A 9335-nucleotide genomic window follows, 5' to 3' on the forward strand; every position below is an offset into this window, starting at 1 on the left:
GGTCCAGGCATCCCAAATCGTACAAAATGTACTGCAACGTTGGTGAGACAAACAGCCCTTCGGGCGACAGCACGGTGACGGACACAAGCCCTCGCGGCAGCCTGGGCAGCACGCTGCTCCGGACCGGAAGCGGGGGCTAGCGCAGCCCTGTGGTGTGCGGAGAGCAGTGCTGCTCGTAGGCGAGCGGTGCGCTGGACGCCTACATCGAGGACTTTGAGCAGAGCGGAATCTGTGCGTCACCGCCACCCAGGATACGTGCAGAGCACAGCGCCGCGCAGCATGGCGGAGCGGAGACGCGCGGAGGAGAGGAGGATGCACAGTGTGGATGAAGGTGGGTTGCGCCTCTCGCCACGCGAGGAATCGCTCCGTGGTGCTTGCACTCGAGTGGCTATCGAGTGTGCACGCGGTGCAATGGTATTGAAGCTATAGTAATAGGTTTTTACCCTTTTATCTGGCACAAAAACTGACACCTTTATACAAGGGATCATGTTTGCAATAACCACAACACAAGTAGTCAAAATGCAAACAAAAAAGACAACTCTGATAATATGCACTGTCCTTGAATTTGATTGGTCCATACCCGAGATGGCTTTTCTGAGATCCCAGTCTCCACTGGTGTTGGACCAGAAGACGCAAAAAGGCGTCTTCTTATTCTTAGCGTCTTCTTGTTTGCATTTTGACTACTTGCGTTGTGGTTATCGCAAACATGATCCCTTGTATAAAGGTGTCAGTTTTTGTGCCAGATAAAAGGGTAAAAACCTATTACTATATCTTGTTACTGGCAAAGGAGGTCTCATAAGGTATCGAAGCTAGTTGACTGGAGGGGGGATAATTGGAGAGGAGAACCCCATTTATTTGCTTGTACTGGGTGCTTGTCAATTATGCTATGCTATCATGAATGTAATGTAATTCCCCTAGAAAAAAACCCTTAATAAGGTCTAAAGATACATTTTCGTGAGAGTCCCACACTGGGATGCTTGGCAAATTCCATTAATGAGTTCATTTTATGTCAGAGAAAACTATCCACAGTAAGCACACGCATATGAGAGGATAGCATAGGTCTGAACAGATAGGTCGGAGCATGCATTTCTTTCTCCTGTCATCTTCCAGCAACTTCACTGATTATCGAGTTTGTAAAGTTTGTGAAATCTAAGTGATCCTCCAACCTTTGTGTCAAAATTTGCAGATCCTAGACTGGACACATCTGAAGTTTAAACAATAACAGCTCATGCACTGATTTATCCCATATTCTCACAAACTCCACAAACGGATAACATCATTAGTTACTGATGGTGCAAAGTAAGGCAACATTGCAGGATTGCCGTTCAGGGGTCAAGGAATCTAGGGGAGAGCAAATTCATTGTGTACCAGTAAAATGTCTGTGGGTCTTACATTGCAGGTGGCATGCTGCCTGTGGAGGACCTCATCTCGGGCACGTGCAGCCTCACTGCTGCGCTGCAGCGGTCATGGCTTATAGCCCGACAGTCAGTCTAACCACGGACCAGTTCCTAGAGGCGCCAGTTGACGGTTCCTCCAAGTCCTTGTTCCGCTCGCCTGGCGCCCACCGAGACCTCGCAGTGTCGCACAGAGGCAAGCGGTCATCTCTCGGGGTCACCGCGCACAGCCTCGGCGCATCATTGGTGAGGGGCAATAAGCCAACTGAACGGTTGAGCTCAACAGCGAGAAGCAACAAGGCCCTGATGCCATTAAATGAGTCGGCAAAGCCCAAAAATTATTTCTTTTCTAACCAGAAGAATGTTTTGTTGTACTTACGGAGCAGTGAAGCAACTAGGCGTGAGCACTTGCCGAACGGCGGCTATGCGACAAGTACCTATCCCAGGTGGTTGACAAGCCAAAAGGATGAGCTGGATGTGTCGGGGATCACGAGCATTCCTGAGCTCAGGTACCCGGCCTGGCTGCGTGACTGCGATGTGGACTCCCAGACCAGCAGCCACGAGACGGATACCAGCACGAAGAGAGCAGGTGCCGCTCAGAGCCTGCAAAGCAGACCAAAGTACCCAGAGTGGCTCAAAGATTGGACATCTCCGGCCTTACGAATGTAGCCAACGAGGAGCCCGTGTCAGAGGACCTTAGATCCCTAGGTGTGTGTGTGTATATATATAGTCTGTATATAGCAGATGACATTTCATATGTTTTCAGGTACATATTCAGTCTTTTCTCACAGAGACGACTGAGCGGCCACCCATGTGGTTGTGACGTGCGATGCGTGATTCTTGATGCACAGCCTCATTGGAGGAGCTGCTGAGCAGGGCGCGCATGGAGTTGGAATCCCCCGGCTTGGAGGCCCCCTCCCCGGGCAGCTTCAACACGGACGTCTTCCTAGGGGCTGATCGTCCCTGGGAAAACCCCTCCACGCCATTGTGAATTTATCTTTATATTCACACTCACGCACAGCATAGAGGCTGCACCGCCTCTAAGTATGATGTCAGATTATGAATGTTATAAGCTAAGCAGGTAAGCCTGGTTATTACTTGGATGGGAGACTATTTGGTAATAGCATATATTATAGATTTTGGCTGCTAGGTAACCAGGAGTTAGTAATACAGCAATGGAATCTTGAATCTATATCCGGAGTTTTGCATTTTACTCCCTCTGTTTTCACCGGGTTCTCCGATTTCCTCTCACATACCACTCGCTGATGAAATTTGCAAAATATCACTGCCAAACCCGCCTGAGACTTGGTGAGATTTTTCTGGCTTCCACCATGATAATAAGTCAACCAAGTAATTTTTTCTCAATCGTGTCTCTTCTCAGGGCCGTGTACCACCTGTCGCGTCTGAAAGAGCTGGTTGACACCATCAAGGAGAACAAGGATGGCTGCATTTTAAGGCGGTGGTCGAGGTTTGTACTCAGAAGGATACGTTCGCTTGGTCCTGCTAATTCATGGTTGTTAAACATCAATGGTACTTCAGGTGCTGTGGTGTGAATCGCAATTACTTGTGAACTTGTGGGGCCCATGGGGCACAGTAATTGCCCTGTTAATGGAAGTGCCACAACAAAGTATTGGAAAAATGTGATGAAGTTCGTTCAGGGTTGGAGTTAGTGAATGGTTGCAGCAGTATTTTGCACAGCAAATCCATGCAGACTCAAATGTCACTTGAAAGAGAACGGATATGTGAAAAATATTGTGAGCACAACTAAACTTATTTTGGTTTTAGCCATTTTGGAAGGAGACTACTTTATTGGGAACATACATGCTAGTATTTGTGTAGTTATAAACATTTGGGAAATCACTGTAAAAGTACATTTGCTTATTTAGATTGCACTATACCTGTATTGTAAAATTTCAGAACCTTTTATGTAACTTGTAATCAATAAACCAAAGTTGCATATTGTATGCAACCCATGACTTGGATTGTTTTTATCATGTCTTGTTTAGCATGGTTGGTTATGTACAGTGTGAAAGAAATTCAACATACATTAAATATTTTCTGATATTTGAATGTTTATATTGTACATGTATATTTATTTTACAATAAATCTGAGACAAAGGCTTATACACATGGAATTGAAAATATTCAGCTATGATTTGTATTTCTCAAGTATTTTAAGAAAAGTCAGCGAGTCTCGTGACATGTCTTCACATTTGGGGGTGATGATTGTGATGGATATACAAGCATTAACCTGCTTACATTCCTAGAGTATGTAAGGTGAATTTGGGCATTCTGGGTGATTGGGTTTTAGGCCAAACACAGGCAGATGGTTGGGGATAGATGTTTTCAAGCATCTATTAATTATTCATCGGCATGTACTATCTTACTATGATGTAAAGTTCAAAGACATGGTTCATGAAGGGAATGGAATAAAAACTCAACTGTGCACAAGTATGGAGGAATTAATACTTGGAATTCAATGCAAAGATCTGGCCATATGGCGTTTACTGGGCACCAGGGTTGCCAAACAACACATGAAAGATGTGTATCAGGCACAGCCTCTGCATTATGAAAAAAATATCACTTCCTGAAGAAGTGCATTTTGCTTCTCCTGTCTTAGGTCACCAAAATAAATTAGAGCAAATGTGACTCGACTGACACAGGCAGCATTTATACTTGTGAAGTGTTCTCCTTCCGACGTGTGGTGTGTGTCGCACACACTGTCGAAGACGAGGTAGTTGCAGGAGACACCGTCTCTTTATTATCTTGTTCACACCAACTCCGGCCTCACTCGACCACGTTGCCATAGAGCCCGGCCTAGACACGACCCTGTCCGTGTTGCACCGACGGCGTCGACCGAGAAGGCCAGCTACTGTCTGGCCACGCAATGATTGGGCGAATGCGGTGGCAACGACAGCGACGACGAGACGAGTCCACTCCCAGAACCGGCAGCCCGGAGCTCTCGCTCTCCGCTGCTTATATTATATTCTATATTCTACTCGGCGCGGCTTGGCTCTGCCCTATCCACGCCTCCCTTCTCGAACCGACCAGAGGGTTCCAGAGGCTTCCCTATGAGGTCTTCCATGACCCTTGCCCCAATTCCTCTGCCCGGCCGGCATACCCGTATATATGCTCAACGGCGTGTGCGCAAACTTTCCACTGCAGTTGCCGCTGCTGGACAGCAGTCAGCGCTGTGTCACTACACTTGTATGAACACAAGAATTACATAATCATGTCTACACTTATATGTAATGGGCTGAGATAGGCGCACACAACTTCTTGGGAGGCAGCACTATTTATTAACACCAACACATTACACTTAACATAAATTTCGATTTAAAGCTTTCGTGACTGCGGGCTAACACCAATCCCGAATATCCGCCCCCACAGCCCTTTAAATAATCTCCAATACAGCCCCCCAATCGGCTATGCGTGTATGAGTGACGTCCCTGCCCTCTAACCCCCGACCCCCCCGTCCCGCGCGTGCGATTGGTGTGTCGCTCTAAAACTGACTCCAAATCCCCGCCCCGCAGCCCTTTAAACAATCTCCATTGCCCGGCATCGGCGGCAACGCGTGTGCGAAGGACGTCATTGCCCTCTGACCCCTGACCCCCCGTTCAGTTCGTGTGAGTGGTGCGCGGGGTTGTGTGAGCGGAGACGTCGCGTTTGAGTGGCTGAGAAGCGACGGATTGATTCCAGGCAGCCACGTGCCAGCCCCGAGCTATGCCCCACAAACAGGACCCGCGGACCCGAGGGGCTGCGGCGCGAGGAGAGGAGCCGGAGAGCGGTAGCCCTCTCACCGCGAGCGAGGAGTCGAGTAGCGGCTGCTCTCACTCGAGCGAGGAGTGGAGTCCGGAGCCCGCAGCCCTCCCGAGATCAGCCCTCCCCCGGGGGGGGGGAGCCGGGGGCCCGCGTCCCCCACAACTGACAACCTGTGTACCAACTGGCCGAGCGAGAGTTTGTGTGTATTTGAGCGCAATCGTGCCAGTGTTTAGCTGTACCAGGGAGTTTGGTGCAGCAGAGTGTTTCGGTGTAGCAGGGTGTCCGGATTGTGCCGGCACACTACCCTTCTATCCATAATGTCGTAGGGTGAGCTCCATTAAACGTTAACTCGGACCCCAACCTGTCAAAGCGCCTAATCTCGGAACGTGGTTCTCAACCTCTTACCTCACCCATGCTACGTACCTTTGAGACGTCCTGCTTTTACAAATGTTGATGAACTGGAGGGCAAAGGTCTGGAGGACCCCACATGGAGTCTGGTTTCTCACACCCGAGCCTCCTGTGACATTTCTGGAGGCTTCTCTGGAATCTTTGTCCCATTTATTGAGTGCAGATTTGGCTTACTTCTAGCTTCATCCCAAGACGTCATCCAGTTTGGAAATACCCGAAGGTTGTGGGAGTCGCCCCGTGCTTCAGTTTCTTTCCAACCCTCGCAATGGCCGGTTGCTCACCAGCCGGAAGTCTTTTGCTGCTTACACCACGACCGAGGTGTTGAGAGCAGCCATCTCGTGGCTGGTCGGCAATGGAGATGGTATTGTCGATTTGGGGAGCGTGAGTCTGTGGCGTTGGTGGTGCTGCTGTCACGGAGGCGACACGAGTTTAGGAAATTCAGTTTTGTGGGTTTCCTGTAGCGAGCACTGAAAGATCCTCCCTTCCTCTTTCTCCACCCTTGTCTCTACTGTCTCCATGTCCCCGTTCAACTCTTTCTACACCGCTTTCCTTGAATGTGCAGCTGCCTTTACGGCCTCCCCTCTCCCCTTCTCTCCACCCCCAACCCATCTCCGTCGTAATGTCCTCCCCTTTGTTCAGGCTCTTCCCTCTCTTCCTCAGTCTATGGATGGGGTTATTGTTTATCGGGCTCTTATACAAAAAATGGAGCTTATTTTAGCCTTTGAATAGGATTTTCTGTTTTCTTTCGGTAGCATGTTGCGTACATAGGGAAGATCGAGCCACGCCACCGGTTCCCATTATCAAAATCTTTGTCAACTTGTCTCCCTCGGTAGGAATGCCTTTCCTTCTGCAGCAAGCAATTGTCTTCTCTCTCTCCTCCGGTATTTCTTCCGATGCGCTTTCTTAATCTCGCTTGCTGTGTGTATCGACTCTATCATTCAACAAGGGCAAATAAAAAAAAATGCTTTTTTTTCCTCCACTGTTTTACCACTATACCTCCTGAGTGGGTACTCGGAGTTTCATCTAATGTACTATTTGATGATTCGCTTCCACACAGCACAAAGGCGGTAGCTATCCGAACTGTCAATTTTTCTTCCAATTTCGATAGATTCTCGAATTATTCTTGGGCAGTAGTAGCTAGTTTTGCACAGAACTTCAACATTAGAATCAACTGAGTGTCCTTGTTGGTACGTGTGTTCTGCTACTGCTGAACACGGGTGCCAACAAATAATACATTATTTAAATGCATGCCTATAAAGGGCAGCATACTTCAATAGGGATTACCATTGGTACGGCTATTTTAATACACAATAGACAGGAAGGACAAGATCAAAGGGCTCTCATAATGCACATGCATAATGTACGTTGACTCGGTAATCTCCCCCCCCCCCCCCCCACTTTGCGCGAGAGTGCCACAAATCTGGCTGTCGCCTGATGAAGCTAGTTGTAATTACTGGCAAAACGTCGTACTCCGATTGTAAATGTTGTGGCTTGGCTCTCCAAAGTACCAGTGACGAATTGGCTTGTTCTGTTTCCGTGACAACCCTTACTAGTTGGCTGTGTCGAATGGTGGCGGGTTTTAACGACACGTTTATATATGTATGTGATCTAATCCAAAAAACACCTCTATGGATGATATTGGGGCGCGAAAGCCTACATGTTAAACCAAAATTTAAAATATATACAAAATAACAATAATTTCTAGTTTTCCTCATTCACATCGTGATTCGTATGAACAGACATGAGATGATTGAGACATGTTAAATCATAAACGTATTTATTAATATATACAGATAGTCCTCGACTGCAATGTCCTTGTCCACGTGCAAACAGAGTTAGGATAGCAGCCTCCTTTAAAAGCCAGAGTAGATTTATACGCTGTAGAAGACAGTTGACGAATCCTCGTTGCTTGATTCCTCCTCGGATCCCTTCAGCAGTGAGTCGTCACCAGTCTTCTCTGCCTGCTCATTCTCCATGTGGCATGGCTGGGGTGGGTGCAATACGCCAGGAGACTCCTTATGCAGCGAGCAGCGAAGCAGGCCCATCTCTGCCTGCTCATCCTCAACGTGGAATTGAGGCGATGGCGGTGAGCTGGGGGCATCGGTGAGGAGGGTGTTACGGAGACGGCCCAGCTCTGCCTGCTGCAGAATCGTCTGTACGACGAAGCGCTCGCGGCGCCTGCAGGCGCGCACATGGGATGGCGTGTCCGGGATGATGTATGCAATGCAGGCCTTCGTGAGTAACACCACGTGCTGCACACGTCCACACACAGGTAAAGGATTTTCAGTTTCAGGATTTGCATGTAAAGGGTGCTTACTAAATATAATATGGCCGCATCTTAAAGTGCTTTACATCTCAGGTCAACTATTCCGGGGACCTGAAGCCTAGGGATATTATATTGTTACGTCGTTTTTCCCAATTAAATTAAGTCATTTGAGTAATTTTTGAACATTTGGCAAATTATACCGAGACACTTTTTGTTGAATTACTTAATGGGTTTTTTACGTTCACTATGCAGCAGGCAACATTTATGATGTGCAGTTAATGCACCCACAGTATTCACCTGGGCAGCCGCAAATTACTGCAACAATCAGCAAACACACTCGGCCATGTCACCACTACAAAGATTCCCTGTGTAGCCTTTCACAGACTTGAGACAAGTGCATCTATGAAGGGTGGCACAGTGCCTGTGGGGGTGGTGTGCACCTTTATCTCGCCAGTGATGATTTTCACACACTTCATCAAGTACTCATTTTAAGACAGAATCAACTTAAGGGAAGCTCAACACTGGTTCTAATATTTTCCACTGTTGTTGGCTGTGGCCAGAAATAGTACTCCGGTCACACAGGATTGGTAGCGCAGTTCACAAACAACTACGCAGCCGCTCCCCTTCCCACACGCACACATGCTTACGTGTGACATTGCATCAACAACATGAATCGTCTGCTGCATGATGAAAGTGAGTATTGTATTACCACTATTATTTGTGATCTCAGAAATACTGTGCAATTGTGAGGTGTAATAGCATTACTGGCATTATCTGTAATGACCCATTGACAATGATCACGGTTTGCTCTGCTGACCTTAACAACTGCTCACAGATGAGTCTATACGATGGTGCAGTAGTGTAAGGCTTTGCACACTAGACTTGCAATCCAGAGGTCGCGGGTGTGAATTGATCTTTGATCGTGGCAGTGTAAACAATGGTGAAAGTTTTTTTTTACATTCCACTGCCTCTATCCACCAAGCAGTGTAAATGGAATACATCCAGTCAATTGGTCGGCTGAGTTTGGTGCTGTTCAGTGCGGGAACTCCCAGCTCTTCCCAAGACGTCTGACCAGTGTGGAAGAGCAGTTCAAATACATCTTAAGGGTCTCTCTTGAGCTCCCTATAGCAGGAGCCCTTTTGCCATCAGTGACATGAGCAAGTAATTGGAGGGCTGTACCTTTATCTTTCAATGGGTTTATGAATGTGTGTGTGTGTGCATGTTGATGTGTACCTGCATGGCAATGACGAAGGCCAGCTTTGCCGTCAGTACTTGCCAGTACTGCTTGGTGACGGAGTAGGCTTGGGGATGATCCGGCGGGTAGCGATGACCTGGCTACCTACACACGTACAACCACAAGCACGCATGGACTATATTGAGCAAAGTGCCTCGAAAGTAGAGTTGGCGCTAAATTGAACAAGTATGGTTGTGTACAAATGGTATATGCGTTCACAGCCCTTTAAAAAATCCGCTTCTGAAAGAGGGCCTTCCCACAACGTGCAGCT

At 47.8% G+C, this 9335-nt stretch overlaps 1 long non-coding RNA gene across 1 annotated transcript; it reads left to right on the plus strand.

Annotated features, from left to right (window-relative positions):
- Window positions 1–1391: 1391 nt before the first annotated feature.
- Window positions 1392–3376, plus strand: LOC142929116 (uncharacterized). The gene is made up of 3 exons (XR_012945271.1): window positions 1392–1640; window positions 2246–2381; window positions 2776–3376. It is a non-coding gene; the product is annotated as an uncharacterized LOC142929116 (long non-coding RNA).
- The last annotated feature ends 5959 nt before the right edge of the window (window positions 3377–9335 follow it).

The sequence above is a fragment of the Petromyzon marinus genome, chromosome 25 (assembly GCF_048934315.1).
Source record: "Petromyzon marinus isolate PM22_M1 ecotype Great Lakes invasive population chromosome 25, UKy_Petmar_22M1.pri1.0, whole genome shotgun sequence".
NCBI lineage: Eukaryota > Metazoa > Chordata > Hyperoartia > Petromyzontiformes > Petromyzontidae > Petromyzon > Petromyzon marinus.